The sequence below is a fragment of the Tachypleus tridentatus genome, unplaced genomic scaffold, assembly GCF_004210375.1.
Source record: "Tachypleus tridentatus isolate NWPU-2018 unplaced genomic scaffold, ASM421037v1 Hic_cluster_1, whole genome shotgun sequence".
In the NCBI taxonomy this organism is placed as follows: Eukaryota; Metazoa; Arthropoda; class Merostomata; order Xiphosura; family Limulidae; genus Tachypleus; species Tachypleus tridentatus.
In genome coordinates, this window is record NW_027467777.1 from 25,466,714 (window position 1) to 25,482,720 (window position 16,007).

Consider the following 16,007-nt stretch of genomic DNA (forward strand, 5'->3'; position numbering starts at 1 on the left):
AATATCATAAAAAGGTAAGATAAAAAGATTGCAGTAAGTAAACCACTAAGAAAATTGTACGAAAAACAAGACATGAGTAATTAGTATGTGAAGAAATGATAATTAGTTAACAACTACAATCATAGGATTTGGAGTCAAAAATCAATAGGTAGGTTGTCTACTGGAGAAACTCGTTCACATTTAAACAAACATGAAAGTCTGGATTGGTTTTAATTCTTGACATATACTGAATGAATGATTCACAATTATAAAGTCTAAAGTATTTATGAATAAAACTGTTAGTATACATTTATAATTATGTTTTACTTAAAGTTTAAAATATGATATGTGGGTGTGCACTCAACATGTGAAAGGTGCTTACAAGTTGGTGTTGGATAAAAAAAACAGTTAAGTTAAAAATAGGATAAAAAATACAGATCAATATGGTGATAGGTAACCGCTTTTTATAACTCACAAATTATGTTTTAGTTCCAGATTAAGTTTAACCACATATCATACAGAAGGGAATTCTTCTGACTAAAGACATCCAAATTTATCTTTGTTCAGGGCTTGTCCATATAATCACCCAAGAAAACTGCATGGCCTGATGTACTGAGAAAGCCGATCGCCATCTAGTAGTAAGAACTAATAAAATACGGGATTGTTCATGAAAACACACAGAAATGTTCGGTGACACATGGTTTTCGTTTATACGCTAACATAGTGAAGAAACAGGACACGAACGATAAATATTCTTTGTAGGGATGATACTGATCTGGGATTCATACTTAAAGAAACCATCAAACAATTTTAACCAACACCAAATATCATGTTGTCTTCATTAAAATCGTTCCATTTAAAATATGAAGATTTTTTTTTTTATTTTTAGTAATTAACTTTCTATACATTTTAGTTTTGATTAAATAATTGTTATTTCAGCAATGTATTTTAGTTATTTAGGTAGAAATAATGTATTATTTTTGTTTTGCTTTAAATAGTGAATGTGAAATATGTAAGATATTTTACGCTACATATTAACAAATGCAGCATTATATAACATTCAGGATATATATTTTAGGTAAATCCAATATAAATTAATTAAGTTATATTTTCTAATCTCACTATTACATAAACGACATGACGTGCATATCTGTGTCTATTTGACTGAAATAATAAATACAGTGTGTCACTATTTATCAAATGTCTCTATAAAGAAAAATCTATAAAAAATTTTCACTTTAGCATTCTAAATTCGGATAATTTTAAAAGTAACTATGATACAAACAACAAGCGTTTGTTTTTCCATAAATATGAATATTAAATACTCTTCGTATAACAAGAGCCCTACCTTCACTTGGACTAAACCTAAAGATTTGATTATATCTTTTTTTATTGATATAATTTATAGATACAGTTTTAAGAAATGGAGTTTAAAGCTTATTTTTTCAATAAACGGTACCACATTTAACAGATAATAAAATATAGTGTATATTAGAACAGTCCGAAAACCTTTCCCATGCAGTACGTGTCGTAAAAAGATTCTCTCTTTCTTTATAGAAAATGTTCAATTTTTCTAAACTTTTCAACACGACGTTATTGAAAACAGACAAGTATTTGCTAACATTAATTACTAGGCTTCTCACTGGTTGTGGAGTAAAGTGAATGTTACTTACTAATTGTCTAACTTTTGTTTCTTATTTTAAGAATTTAATTCAGATGTATAAAATGTTTCCATGGGAATATACAATTAAAATATTTATAGAAAACTTTATACCTACAAATTGTGCTGGACGAAGTACCCATGAAATGCAGTGTGAGAAACTTCCATAAGATTTTGTTTTTTCTTCGCACAGTTCGGTTCTCATTTTAATATCTTGTCTCCTTAGTTACTATTCGTGGCCGCTCTTTCAGACGTTGAGGTGTCATTATGTGACCTTCAATAACACTATTCGTAAGTAAAGGAGTAGCCCAAGATTAGGCAGTGGTTGGTGATGACCAGTTCAGATGTTACACTGAGTTAGTTTGTCGGTAAATAATTTGACTTAAGTTTAAGTAATGATAATTTCCCACTGTTGTTCTTTTAGTTAGTTCAGGAGGCTTAAGAATTATAGCCAGATAGTTGTGGTTATACATACATTGACATATTAGAGAAATGATTAATAAATATTCTGTCAGACAGTTTTCGAACTGTCCCCCCCCCTCCGCTGGTACAGCGGTAAGTCTAGGATTTACAACGCTAAATTCATGGATTCTATTTCCCTCAGCGGGCTCAGCAGACAGCCCGATGTGGCTTTGCTATAAGAAAACACACACACAAACTTACGAACTGTGTAAGATACAGAAATAATAGTAACTGGACGGACCGTAAGGTTTAATATCCAGCACTGTCAAGGACTTGGAAGCGATGTGAAAATAACAGATTTATGGCCAGTAAGAACCACACCCACATTTTTCTGCTTTCCCCGTTCATATAAAATCAGACTTGAAATACTTACTTGGAGGACTACAACAAGGCGTTAGTTACCATGTACTCCCTCTGTAGGTGAGTATCGTCATGAGGACTGATGCAGAAGATAAGTGATTCCGAGTAAACGGAAAAGAAGCGCAGTCGCTTTGATGACTTTCCTATAAAAACAGTTATTTATTCTCTTCTGACATTTATTTTCCTTTGGAAAGCTGTTTACATTTCTTTACAATAAAATCCCTAATACGTTTCGTGGACTTTTGTTTCTAGTGATTCTACGACTAATTTTTATTTTATAGATTTTGAAAACTCCGGTAAATCCTTTAAGCTCTATCTATTTATTTTAATATTTAATCTTGTATAACAGTCACAGCCTGACATAAATTTTATTGTATTGAGTTAATGAGTTTTTTTAAGAATACACAGTTCTATAAGTCACTCAACATCTGGGAATTCTGATGTACAGAAGTACATTAAAAGGTTAAGCTATTGGTTAAAAGAAAACAAATCAAACCTGAAACTGTTTACAGTTTTATTATCAATGTTCAGATGTGAAATATGTTGAGGAGTGGTAATTGAAGTAATCAATAAAAATCTAAATAATTCCAAACAGGACAAACACCAGAACATTTTTGAATTTCTATGTTACTACTTTTAAAAAGATAGAATTACTTATAAAGTAAAAAATACAACAAATACTTCACTAAATATACTGATATTTTCCCATAGTTTTCTAGATACTCATATGCTTATTTTTCTTCAAATTTTAAAATAGTTTTTACCATCGCTGAGCTTGTTATTAAATCAGACAACCACTAATATCTACCTGACATGCGCAGTTTCTGAGGAATTGTCCATACGTAGCTTCGTCATCAACATTCGTACAACGTTGACTGAAAAGACAGTGTTACCCTAAAAAAAAAACAACCAACAACATTTCTATTTAAATTCCCGTCCGTCTACATCTATGTACATACATATATATGTGTATATATAAATACATTTATCATAGTAAATGGAGCGAGAAAGTGTATGAGAACCTACGTAAATTATTTATATATACACCAACTTGTAGTGATTTGAGTCGAGGAACCTAATGGTGATCCATCTTTGTATATGATGAGTTATACACCAGCAAATGGTACAAAATAGTAGACCAAGACTTGGCGGTTGGTTGCGATGACTACTTGACTTCCATCTGGTCTTTCTGCTACATTATGGCCGACTAGCGCAAATAGCCCTCGTGTAGCAGTGACTAAAGACAAATTGTAAGATTGTATAATACTGTAGAGTAAGTGTGTTACATGAGTTTTGGTTTTCTATGTTTGTATAGTAAGTGTTCTGCTAAGAACAATTTAACAATAACAAACCGTTATGTCACATTTTACATTCTGATACATAGTGTTATTAATTCATAACAAGTTAGTGTAGAATATCCTGTTTGTTGTTAACATTATTCATACCTGTTCTACTGTTATCTAAATAGTTAATGTTTGACTTCATCCATAGCTTTTCACACTCAACATGAGAAGTGAAGCCGTTATAAACAGGAGACAGATGAACTGATCGACAGACACCACGGTTCACAGTATGTATAAAACAAGTAGTACATAATGTTCTCTGTCCAATCACATTCAGATATTGTCCACAGCTGTTTCAAAGTCAGTCTTCACTGATTGGTGTTGATATCGAATTCTGTAACATCATAAAAGGGTGAGATAAAAAGTCTGTAAAAAGTAAACCTCTAAGAAAATTGTACGAAAAACGAGGCTTGAGTATTTACTATGTCAAGAAATGAGAATTAGATAACAAATACAATAATAGGATTTGGGATTAGAAGTTAAAAAACAATAGGTAAATTGTATACTGGGGAATCTCGTCAGACTTTACATATAAAAAAGCATGAAAGTCTCCATTGGTTTCTCACATCTTTGTGACTTACACTCAATAAATATTACAAAATTATAAAGTCCAAAGACAATCTGAGTAAAATTATTCGTACAGATTTATAATTGTTATTTAATGTTGTATGTTGTTCAGATATACCAGTGAAGTAGTCAACTGGGCATGTATGATGTTCAGTTGTACAGGGTAATTTAGTGAACCAGGTATCTATGTTGTTCAGTTGTACAGGGTAATTTAGTGAACCAGGTATCTATGTTGTTCAGTTGTACAGGATAATTTAGTGAACCAGGTATCTATGTTGTTCAGTTGTACAGGGTAATTTAGTGAACCAGGTATCTGTGTTGTTCAGTTGTACAGGGTAATTTAGTGAACCAGGTATCTATGTTGTTCAGTTGTACAGGGTAATTTAGTGAACCAGGTATCTATGTTGTTCAGTTGTACAGGGTAATTTAGTGAACCAGGTATCTATGTTGTTCAGTTGTACAGGGTAATTTAGTGAACCAGGTATCTATGTTGTTCAGTTGTACAGGGTAATTTAGTGAACCAGGTATCTGTGTTGTTCAGTTGTACAGGGTAATTTAGTGAACCAGGTATCTGTGTTGTTCAGTTGTACAGGGTAATTTAGTGAACCAGGTATCTGTGTTGTTCAGTTGTATAGGGTAATTTAGTGAACCAGGTATCTGTTTTGTTCAGTTGTACAGGGTAATTTAGTGAACCAGGTATTTGTGTTGTTCAGTTGTACAGGGTAATTTAGTGAACCAGGTATCTGTTTTGTTCAGTTGTACAGGGTAATTTAGTGAACCAGGTATCTATGTTGTTCAGTTGTACAGGGTAATTTAGTGAACCAGGCATGCATGTTGTTGAGTGGTATCAGTAAAGTAATCAACACGATATGTATGTTTTACAGATGTACCAGGGGCGGGGGAGACCTTCTCGTGGTTAATGACGCTTCCATACACGACACTGCAGATAGCAGTTTACCCTTGTTTTGACAGTACAATAAGCATGTTTTGTTTCATCAATGGTTGAATAACTTTCCTTGTCTGTTTCTGTATTTAATTAATTCAAACACTAAATATTAAAAATGTGTTGGTAAAAGAGTAACATACGAGTACTTACCATGAAGAACTCGAGAGGACTGTATCGATACGACTCGTGTATCTGTATGAAATTTGGCAAACTTTCAGTACACATAATATATATTTGTGCTGACATTTAGTGATTCAATAAAGAGGTGCACTGAGTAGTACATGTTGTCTTCATTTGTTTGGTAAACATGTTACCTGCAAAGTAAAACTTACTTTGTATGTAATACTATTAAACAACATAACAAATTAACAATGACAGAATGGACAGACAAATATTACGACTGTGGTTTTGAAGCGTGTGTCGCGGACACCTGTGAACATCGATCAAGCAAGCTCCTTTTGGCTGTGATCTGTCCAGCAGTGTCTTGTAAGTACAAACAATACATTCCCGATGCTTAGTCACAGGGTTGAGTGCCCCAAGTAAAAATTTCAGTCTGCCCGCGAGGGCAGTTCAGTGTCTAAATTAGGCTTTTCTGCTAGCTATGGGTTAACTAAAATTGGGGGAAGACCTTATCGTGGTTTATGTTGTTTCTATACACGACACTGCAGATAGCAGTTTACCCTTGTTTTGACAGTAAAATAACCACGTTCTATTACACCAATGGTTGAATAACTTTCCGTATCTGTTACTCCCGTATACGTTTATACCCTCGTCCCTAAGACATGTGTCCGACAACGGCCACTTGCAAACTCTCTCTTTCTTAACCTGAGGATGACCTAGGAAGGTCGAATCGTTTTTCTCTCCTCAATAAAAGTGTCAGTACCCATAGCAGCCATTGTGATACACAATACATGTGTTAGTACCCATACCAGACATTCACATATACAATACAAGTGTTAGTACCCATACCAGACATTCTGACATACAATACAAGTGTTAATACCCATACCAGACATACAATACAAGTGTTAGTACCCATACCAGACATTCTGATATACATTTTTATCTGATACACAATGTGTTAGTACCCATACCAGCCATTCTGATAAACATTTTATCTGAAGTAGGTTTCTCGTCATCAAGATTTTTTTACTTTAAATACTGAATCTGCAAAATATTGAAAACTTTGTCTCTGTTCCCTTCTGTTGTATGAATCTTCATCTTCAATATAGTTATAATATTAATCATCAACCTTGAAATTTGCTTTCGTTCAGAAACATTGTTCGAAACGTGAATCCAAAGTTTCTCCACTTTAAAGAACCAAACCGAAATGTTCAAAAGTCGTTAGATTATCAGATTTGTCTGAAGAGACTATTGCTTTGTTTTACATTGGGCTGAAGCTACACGAGGGCTATCTACGCTAGTCGTCCGAAATTTAGCAGTGAAAGAATAGAGGTACCTAGTCATCACCATCCACTAACCACTCTTTCACAAACGAATATTGAGACTGACCCTAACAATGTTCTCCCTCCCCCACACATATCATAAAGGGTGAGCATGTTTTGTGGAGTTGGATCAAGAATTTCAAACAAAGCATCAACAGAACATAAATTTCACTGAAAAAGTTCAAAGTGTTCTGTACTAACCTTAGAATCGTTGATACCAGTGTTGATTACACCGATGTACTGAACAAGTGGAACTAATAGAACGAAGACAAATTGTTCAGTGTGAACATGTCCAAAATTTGAGGATGAATTGACTGACTAACAACATTCATTCCTAGCTTCATCCTGACGACCAGATTGTTAACCTGTGTAATTATAACATAAATAATCAGTGTAAATCAGTGCTAGCTAAAGGTCTTCAGTTCTCTCTTCCACCACGTAGACTCTACGTACCTAATTTAGTTTACACTTTCAAATCACAATACAGACACCTGAAGGACCTTCTTATGAAAGATAAAATAACTCTTTATCGATTGAGTAACATTTTTATGACGAAAATAAAGAACTTTGCCTTTTCTACTTCTTGTGATTTTATCCCTAATGTTCGTCCTTACCGTTTAAGCTCTGAAGAAATATTTTAAAAGAACTGTCGTTAAATAAAAATATTTATGTTACATCGTCCGACAATAACATTGTTATTCTTAACTAAAATAATTACTTGATCAAAATGGTGGTTATTCTTTACAACAAAAGCACATTTAAAATCCTTATTAATACTTATTAATTCATTATCATCGAACGTAACGAAACATTTCAAAGATACCTGAGAGAACTTATCGTAGACATTTGACTGATAATGAGACGACACCAAGTAAACCATCACAGTGTATTAAGTCGCTATTGTGGGTTATATAGATATAATTATCCTAAATTTACTAAAATCACGAACTAAAAGCACAGTTAATTAATAATACAGCAACATGGTACAGGCTATCTATTAACCATTGCAGCATTATCGCACCCCAGTGGCTCAGCGGTATGTCTGCTGATTTACACGCTAAAATCCGGGTTTCGATACCCGTGGTGGGCAGAGCACAGATAGCCCATTAATTATTGGCCTGGCATGGCTAGGTGGTTAAGGCATTCGACTCGTAATCCGAGGGTCGCGGGTTCGAATCCACGTCACACCAAATATGCTCTCCCTTTGGCCCCTCAGTGGCTCAGCGGTATGTCTGCGGACTTACACGCTAAAATCCGGGTTTCGATATCCGTGGTGGGCAGAGCACAGATAGCCCATTGTGTAGCTTTGTGCTTAATTCAAAACAAAACAAAAGCAGCATTATCTTATACTGAAAAAATATATTTTAGTAAATCCAATATAAAGTATTAATTACGTTATATTTTCTAATTTAACTATTATCTAAAGGACATGGCGTGCATATTTGTATCTATGTAACCGAAACAACAAATACATTGTTTCACTATCTACTAAATGGCACCACACAAAACAATCTATAAAATTCCCACTTTGGTATTCTAAATTCAGACAATTATAAAAATAACTACGATACGTACGACAAACCTTTGTTTATCAAAGAACAGAATTTTAAAGTACTGTCCTCATAACAAGAACCCGACTTTCACTAGAACTAAATCTGAAGGTTTTATTATATCTTTATTGATGTAATATCTAAATATAGTTTTAAGGAAAGGAGTTAAAAACTGTTAATTTTTAAATAAACGATAACACACTTAATAGACCAAAAATAATGTTTGCTTCGCACAATGAGAACAGTTTTCCACTGCATTAATTACTGTAAAAATAATATTTTTATCTTAAAAAATGACCAATTTTTCTAAATTTTTCAGTACGACATTGTCGAAAACAGCCCAGTACTTGTTAACCTAATTGCTAAGCCTCTCACAGGTTGCAGAGTAAAGTGAATGTTACTTGTCTGACTTTTGCTTCTTATTTCAAGAAGTTGATTGAGATTTTTAGAATCATCTTATGTAAATATACAATAAAAGTATTCATACAAAACTTTAAACCAACAAATTGTACTGGTCGAAATATCCGTGGAATGTGAGGTTGGTAATGTTTTGCTATAAAATTTTGTTATTTCTTCTCAAAGTCGGCTTTTATTTTAATGTCTGGTCTCCATAGTTACTATATGCAAATATTCAGTAATTTTGTGGTTTAACTTTATTGTTGCCTTTCTTCACAGTTTGTATTGGTTTCAAGTGTAACTATACTCTTGAATCAATTGTTGTTATGAAATGACGTACGCCAAAGAGAAGGAAATGATACAAAAATAAAACTGATAAGTGAGCGGTAGCAATGGGAAAACTCAGAAGATATTCAAAGTTGAGTGATGAAAACGAAATTTTATCCTTTAAATCTAATAAAGAAATTGTACCTAGATTATAAATAAAAGGTTTTTTTTCGCGATCACGTGTATGATGATTTGTCGGTGTAGATCTTAAATGTGACAAGTTTTTTTATCGTCTGTAGATTTATTCTGTACATACGACTTTAACCTTTATATATATTTATTTATATTCACTATATGCGTGTATTATATAAAATATAAAAATAGAGAGAACCACAAATATTTTAAGATTATATTAAAGTAAACAAATAGATTCTGCTAAGAAACAAGCATTTAAAGTTTAAAGGTATACACGTTTACTAACAGTGATAAAAACAAACTGTAAGATTGGGTGATACTCGTGGTTTTTTAACACTCCTACGAAAAAAATATTTACATCCACTAAAGTGATTTTGGGGCCTATCAGGCCCCATATATTTTTCCAATAGAAACACAGTGATTTAGCAACATTCATTACAAACAACTTTAGAATGGCTCTGACAAACATTTTTTTTTACAATTTGAGCAAACAATTTTCGACTGTCTATCTTTTGATCTGCCGCACAAATGGCATCGTCCTCTTTTTGCCCTCTTTGCAGGCGGTTCACATGAGGTTGTTTTGTCATTATCTTTGCAGTAAATTTCTTTGATTTCAAGCACCAATTGCCGTATAAATTCTCTTCTGGCTCTTGATTTATGTTGACGAAGAAATTCTGGATGTTTTGTCGAGTATAGAACGAAAGCATTGTACGCAGCAAGATCTAGAATGTTATAGAATATGCAGACTGACCAGCGCTTTGATCGCCTCTTTGTTGTATAATATCTCACCAGTTGATCGAGAGGGTCGACACCTGCCTTCGTTGCATTGTAAAGATTGACGATTTCGGGCTTTCCATTCTCTTCTACTTCACCAGACTGATGCTGAGAACTCAGTAGTAGCACATATTTTCCTGGTTTGTCTGAGTGCCTGAGAAGAGTGATGTCGTCATGGTAGAAAAACTTTGGTGATAACTCTCTAGATTTTGCATTTATTTCAGGAGGCAGGAAGGTTCTTGATTTCCGTTACATAGTTGTTCATCCACTGTCAGGTATTCGCTTGGGTTGTAACTGTTTTTGCAATTTTCAATGAAAAATTCCAGACTCCAGAGATGGCGGCATCTTTGATTTCTCTATTTCTTTGAGAGTGGATGTCAAATCTGATTTTGAGCACATTTTTTTGAATTTGTCTTGTGTAATCAGTTTTCGCAAAAATGGCAAACCGAATTCGGTTGAAAACATTTCGTCTATCGATGCATTTTTGGATTTGCTTATTCCAAGGAAAAGATTAGCTGCGATCCATTTCCAGAGGTCTTCTTCAAAAATTGGTTCTTTCATGACGGTGTTTGTTGAGTGAATGATCTGTTCCATCATATTATCAGAAATGAAAATTTTGAATGTTTCAAATGGTGTAGAGACTCTTGGAGCAGCTTGCCTTGTAATGCCTGGGTTCCCATTGAATATATTGAGAGCTGCGGTTCTCCTGTTGATCCTTGAAGGTGTTGTTGAATAACTAAAATTCTTATCTTTGGACAAAAGTTCGTTCACTGGCATCGTAGTAAGATCTTCTTGATTACTTTCTTCACTTTCAGAAGGGTACGGAGCGATTTGTTCATCATTTTCGGCTTCAGAAGGATCATCATCACAACTTTCAGAGTAGTCTTCGAAATTATCATGTTCACTTTCATCGTCGGATGGTTTTGTCAGTAAATGTACAGCTTATCAAGAGATATCATTTTGACACGGTTTGAAGATTTCAGCTCCTGTATATATAGGATTTGTGGATTCTTTTAGAATATTCTAGAAGCTTCAAGAATATTCTAGATTATTCTAAATACTTCTGTAAAGTTTCTAGAATGTTCTAGAACAGGCGTGGGCAAACTAGGCAATAATCAGGACCGTCTAAAATTATTGTTGGAGTAGAGTTATTATTCTAAATATCCATCTTTTGAAAAGAAGTTGTAAAATTAATATATTTTTACTATAATTTGCTTTTTTCGGTTGCCCAGGCCTGTTCTAGAATTATTCAGGAAATAAATAAAGTCATTTTTATGTTTTTTGATCTGGGGCCTAATAGGCCCCAAAATACCCTTAGTGGATGTTTTTAAAAAAAATTTTAAATATTATTTCGCAAATGTCTGAAAAGTCAAAATATTATTGCTCCTTAAAATATAAAGGGATAGGGTCAGTTAATGGCAATTTCATTTAAATACAAAATTATTAGCCTAATATTAATAACCTTTCAAGTTGCTCTGGGGCCTATTAGGCCCCAATTTTCGTAGGAGTGTTAAACTATAATTCATGGAGCCCTTGAAATTAACGTATTTCTCATTTACTTTCTATGTTTTAAGAAATACAACAAAAATGTAAACATTAATGAATAAATAGTAATATGCATGTATACATTATACAGTAATGTACGGTAGCCGAAGTAGTGTAGTTTTGTAGGCAAATACGTAGTTAGGCCTACTGCATTTGTGTTATTGTTTAAACTAAGATAAATTTAACACCGCATTCAAAACTTGACAACTTTAAAACAAGAGAACAGTAAATTTTATGAGCAAGTGCACAAATAACACTTTCATACACATATGCTGCGAAATTCGACAGACATAAAATGGATGAGCAGTAGCACTGAACACCTGCGACCTCAGATCCTACAACAATGGTTCCCAACCTTTTATGACCCGCACCTCTAAAAAATTTTAATATGTTCTCGCACCCCTCACATTAATTATTTATTTAAGAATAAAGGTGAAGGTGGTCAAAACAAATATTTATAATTAGTTTTATTGATATGTAAACAAAACGAAACATTTGAAAAAGAAAAAAATATTACAACAAACTAAAAGTTGCATAAACCCTACATGGCCAACAAAAAATATGTTATTTGGTTGGGAACCACTGTCCTACAGTGTTTACTGAACCGGCGAAACTTTGAACCATATAATTAATATTTTTACACATTTTAATTACAATTTTATTACCTTTCGAAATTTCTTTTGTAAGTGTTGTAGGAAACATAAGATTTAACTCTGTAAAAGTATTCGACCTTTCACTGGACCTGAACCTGAAAATGTGATTATATCTTTAATGGTATAATTTATATAGTTTTAAGGAATGGAGTTTTTCTTAAAAGTATTTTTCAACAAATGATACCACATTTAATTGATAAAAAATAGTCTATATCAGTACAATCTGAACACTTTTCGCCCGTAGTACTTGCTGTAAAATAGAATCTTTTTTCTTATAAAATATTCACTTTCACTTTTGTTTTCAGTATGACATAATGTAAACCAGCCCAAAGTTTGCTAACCCTAATTGCTTAGCTTCACACAGGTTATATAGTGATGTAAATGTTACTTACTAGTTGTCTAATTTTTGTTTCTTACTACAAGAATTTAATTCATATTCATACAAAGAACTTATGAGAATATACAATTAAAATATTTATACAAAACGTTATACCTACAAATTCTACTGGTCGAAGTACCCATGAAATGCAAGGTGAGAAACTTTTGACTATAAAATTTAGTTCTTTCTTCGCACAGTTCGATTCTTACTTTAAGATTTCGTCTCCTTAGTTACTATATGCAAATATTCAATAATATTATGCTTACATTTTATTGTTGTCTTTCTCAGTTTGTATTGGTTAGAAATCAAGCAATATATCATGCTTGAAGTACCTGGCTGCCAGATGTTCACAATGAATAATACAGTGAACAAGGAGAAACTCTGTAAAGCTGGGATCACTTTTCATAAGTGCAATTAATCCTTCATTTTTCCCCACCATTGCAGGTGCTACATCTGTTGCACACTGACGAGTTTACCCAGTGGAATATCAGTATTTGTTCTGTCAAACGCATATTTAATGTCAACACCACGAGTTGTTTTTTTTAGTGCCAGAAAGTCCAACATTTCTTTCACAGTTACATCAGAGGAAACATAACGAATAAATACCGCCAGTTGTGAGTTGTCTTGTATGTCTGTAGATTCGTCAAGGGCTAAGCTGAATGCAAGAGAATTCTTTAAATCATTTTGCGTGCGACTTCAGTACTGATCTGGGAGATACGTCTCTCTTTAGTGTGGCGTGAAGCTACTGGTTGTGCTGTTAATCACTGAAGTTTTGTGTTATTTGAAAGTGACACTGCAGTAACTTCAGCTATATTCTTGTTAACAAATTCACCATGATAATATGGGCGTTTAGTACGAGAAATATTCCATGATATAACAGAACTAGCTTCAGTCGTTGTATCAACTTCCTTACTGAACATTGTAAACAGTGTCTGCTGGCTATTTATTGATGATTTTAACACAGTTAACTTGTTTTATCTGTAATTATGATTTAGGTGGATAATCAGACGATACGTTTTTGTGATTTTTTTCACAGTGTTGTTTCAAGTTACTGGCTTTGTAATGACTGAGTAACACGTTGCAGGTAATATATAAAGATTTACCTCCTTTAACGGTGAATGTAAAATATTCCGCCCACTCTGGCTTAAAATTTCTGTTTTCATCTACACACTTTCGCTTCTTACAATTTGATGACGTCACCTTCAGAAAATGTTCACAGACACTGTGAAAAAAAGCATTACTTTTAAAATATTACGTAATACATTGTTTAAACCATTGTTTTAACTATAAACGACAACAGATAAGTATTTACAAATACAATGGCAACTCGGTTCTCGAAATTAATCCGTTCCAGAAGGCAGTTCATTAACCGAATCAATTTTTCCCGTAAGAAATTTGTTTGCTTTTTTGAATTTCGCACAAAGCTGAGGGCTATCTGTGCTAGCCGTCCCTAATTTAGTAGTGTAAGACTAGAGGGAAGGCAGCTAGTCATCACCACCCACCGCCAACTCTTGGGCTACTCTTTTACCAACGAATAGTGGGATTGACCGTCACATTATAACGCCCCCACGGCTGAAAGGGCGAGCATGTTTGGCGCGACCGCGATGCGAACTCGCGACCCTCAGATTACGAGTCGCACGCCTCAACACGCTTGGCCATGCCGGGCCTTCTTGGAAGGAAGCAATAATATTAATGTTCCAGAAAGAAGGAAAGCCAGCGAATAAACCGAACAACTACCGCCCAATTAGTCTAACCAGTTGTATCGGCAAAATATTAGAGAGGATAATTTGTAATCGTCTTTCCGTATACTTAGAAGAAATTTCAAAATTACCCGAAATTCAAAACGGATTTCGAAAACCGCCAAACTACAGACCACCTGATTCGACTTACAGAATCAATTACTGACAGTTTTAATAAAAATGAATGCACTGTAGCTTGCTTTCTCGATATTGAGAAAGCGTTTCACACAGTGTGGCATAATGGATTACGACGTAGGTTACAGGAAATTGCTTTATCCCAGGAAATTATTCGCTGGCTGTCCAACTCTCTGGACAACCGAATGTGCAAAGTAGATGTGAATAGGGGTCCTTTTCACCCGAAGCAGGAGTCTCGCAGGGAGGGGTTGTTAGCCCTATATTATTTATCATGCATGTGAGTAATATGCCTCTGTCAGACCTAAATTTTGGTTTTGCATCACAGTTTGCTGACAATGAAAAACTGCTAAAACAAACTAAAACACCACTGCAATATGAGAAGACTCAAGATCACAGCGACACCAAGCGTAGAAAAACTATTCACGAGTTGTTTTTTTCAACGATAAATATTGCAATGGACATAAAAAGGTTTCATAATGCTATGTTAGAGTTGGTGACTCTAAATTTGAGACCTTTTCCTACAGTAGAGGAGAGTGTGTTTTCAAAGTGATCAATTACAAATGTTCTTGACACAATAGTAGATTTATATGATAAAAAGCTATAGAAATTGTAAAGCAAATAAGTGAAGAGCTGCAAAACAGATGTTTTCATTGAACATTAACATCTCATCTTGTCTTGATAGGTCTGTGCTAGTCATTAATGTCTAAGTCATTGATAGCGACTTTCTTCAAATAAAAACGTTAGCTGTTACAAACTTATATACATTCTGGTAAAAAAAAAACATCATTGAAATAGTTATAAATATCGAAACATAACTTGAGTGTATTCTATTACTACTGATAATGTTAGAAATATAGTTAAAGTTGTGGAATTAATTCCGATGAAGGAAATGAGACTGTTAGTGATGAAAGTGATATAAGTGAACTATATTAAACTAGACAGTGTTATTTCTGTTAAATGTGCTGCTTACACTTTCCAACTTGCAGTAAAAGAACTGTGTGCAATTACTATTTCTCAGGCGTAAAAGCTGCGAACTCCAGCTATGAAGAATATTTCAAAGACAAAGAAATATCATATGCTTATTGTGGACGGGAGATGCGATGGTGCTCAACATATGATGTGATCTCACGTTTAGTAAAACTTGGTGCTCAACATCTGATGTGATCTCATGTTTAGTGGAACTTGGTGTTCAACATCTGATGTGATCTCACGTTTAGTGGAACTTGGTGCTTTACATGTGATGTGATCTCACGTTTAGTGGAACTTGGTGCTCAACATGTGATGTGATCTCACGTTTAGTGGAACTTGGTGCTCTACATGTGATGTGATCTCACGTTTAGTGGAACTTGGTGCTCAACATGTGATGTGATCTCACGTTTAGTGGAACTTCCACCGTTTATTGAAATAATTGAAAACATTCTCTTCAATCCTGAAATAAATTACAATAAATTAAACTCGTATTAGAACCGGCTAAAAAGCTACAGTACAGTTACAAGAAGAAAATTTAACTCCTGGAGACTTCTATAAAGTGTGGCTTGTTTGTAAAAGTGAAATATCCATAATCAAACGTCTGCTGGCTCACAACATCACAGAATTAATGAAAGTTAGGAAA

General features: G+C 34.0%; 1 long non-coding RNA gene across 5 annotated transcripts in view; it reads left to right on the forward strand.

Moving 5' to 3' along the window:
• Nucleotides 1-16,007, forward strand: part of LOC143241890 (uncharacterized) — a 153,565-nt gene that overhangs the window by 117,916 nt on the left and 19,642 nt on the right. For 2 of the 5 annotated variants that reach the window (XR_013022323.1, XR_013022327.1), the window contains exon 4: nucleotides 547-757. The exons of 2 other annotated variants lie outside the window; for them this stretch is intronic. This is a non-coding gene — a long non-coding RNA (uncharacterized LOC143241890). Of the gene's footprint in view, nucleotides 1-546; nucleotides 758-3,952; nucleotides 4,034-16,007 lie in introns of those variants that run through there. One more of the 5 variants, XR_013022325.1, reaches the window with a different exon arrangement.